General features: G+C 44.2%; 1 non-coding gene across 1 annotated transcript; it reads right to left on the reverse strand.

Annotated features, from left to right (window-relative positions):
* Positions 1-1,786: 1,786 nt before the first annotated feature.
* Positions 1,787-1,925, reverse strand: LOC117866077 (small nucleolar RNA Z247). The gene has a single exon (XR_004642770.1). It is a non-coding gene; the product is annotated as a small nucleolar RNA Z247 (small nucleolar RNA).

Genomic DNA, 1,925 nt, shown 5'->3' on the forward strand with positions numbered 1-1,925 from the left:
ATGCCAGCGGTAGGGGTCAACACTTGATTTCCTTGTTGAATCTGCACAGTTTCTTCAGAAAAATTAATAGCATCAGGATTATTAACAAGAGCACTAGACATGTGATCAGCTGAGTCATTATCCCCCGTATGATCCATGTCGGAGAAAATAGGAAAAAGGTCTGGATGAAGGTTAATCTCAGCTCTCAACTGGGCACCTGCATTAAAGTGGAGTTCCTTAAAAGGAAACACAGATTCATCGAAAATTACATCTCTAGAAATGTAGACACGGCCCGTGGCAACATCAAGGCATTGTACCCCTTATGAGATGTACTGTATCCAAGAAAGACACAATGTTTAGAACGAAAGGCAAGTTTATGGGTGTTGTAAGGTCTGAGATTAGGCTAGCATGCACACTCAAACACACGAAGAAGAGAGTAATATGGTGTATTTCCATCGAGGCACTCAAAGGGAGTAGCAAAATCCAATACCTTTGAAGGTGTGCGGTTTATGAGATAGGCAGCGGTAGAAAAAGCTTCATCCAAGAATTTTAGGGGCAAAGCCACATGAGCAAGAAGAGATAGGCCAACTTCAACAATGTGGTGATGTTTTCGCTCAACTGCGCCATTCTGCTGATGGGCATGAGGATAGGAAACAAGGTGGGTAATGCCAATTTTAGTAAAGAAGGAACTAAGCCCTTGATACTCTCCTCCCCAGTCCGTTTGAAGGGTAACAATTTTTCTATCAAAGAGGTGCTCAACCATGTTCTGAAAATCACGAAACTTTTGATATACTTCAGATTTGAGTCGCAACAAATAAACCCAAGTGAATTTACTATAATCATCAATCAAACTGACATAGTATTTATTTCTGCCAACAGAATTTGTAGCAGGACCCCAAACATATGAGAAAATAAGTTCTAGTAGTTTAGATGAAGCACTAGTTGACACTGGGTAAGGAAGCTGATGACTCTTTGCCTGTTGACAAGCATCACACACAACTATTATTTTATTCTACTGAACATGGGAGATTATTTTTGCTCATGACTCGATGAACAATCTAAAAAGATGGATGACCGAGGCGATCATGCCAGCGTTCTGGAGAGGTTTTGACTGCAACAAGGACTTTCCTTCGGGGATTGGCGAATGGGATAGGATAAAGACCGTTCCTACATCTGCCTTCCAGCAGAGTTCTCTTCGTTTCCTGATCCTTAACAACAAAATAATTTGGGTGAAACTCAAAGAAGGCATGATTATCGGATGCAAAATGATGAACGGAGATCAGATTGTTATTTGCGGTGGGGACGTGAAGAACACGATTAAGATGTAAATTTCTAGTGGGGGTTTTAATGATAGCATGACCAACATGACTGATGTCCATACCTTCACCGCTTGCTGTGTGAATCTGATCTCTCCCCTTGTACTTGTCTTTTACTGAGAGCTTCTCCAATTCTCCGGTGATGTGATCTGTGGCTCCGGTATTAGTGTACCAATTGGTGTCCACGCCATAGCCATAGGCAGCTACAGATGCACTCTTTTGATTTGAAGTGAAGTCCTCATCAAATCTATACCAGCAATCCAGCGCAGTGTGTCCAAATTTGTCACATACTTGACACTGGGGTTTGTCATCATTGCTTCTCCCTCGACCTCCAGTGCCGCGCCCTCCAGATGGATTGCGGCCACGACCATTGGAACGGCTGCGACCTCTTCCATGTGAACGTCCTCCACCGCGGTAGTTACCACCACTGCGACCTCGCCGAGCTGAGTTGGCCGAGCCTTGCGATCCTCCTTGTAGCAGATCCATTCGATACTCAAAGCTTAGGAGTTGTGAGAATAGCTCTCCAACCGAGATCGGCTCCACCCAAGCCGTCACAGCAGAAACCAGCGGGTTGAACTCAATATCAAGCCCAGCAAGGATGTAGGAGACGAGTTCTTCGTCTTTGATGGG

Source organism: Setaria viridis, chromosome 7, assembly GCF_005286985.2.
Source record: "Setaria viridis chromosome 7, Setaria_viridis_v4.0, whole genome shotgun sequence".
Lineage (NCBI taxonomy): Eukaryota > Viridiplantae > Streptophyta > Magnoliopsida > Poales > Poaceae > Setaria > Setaria viridis.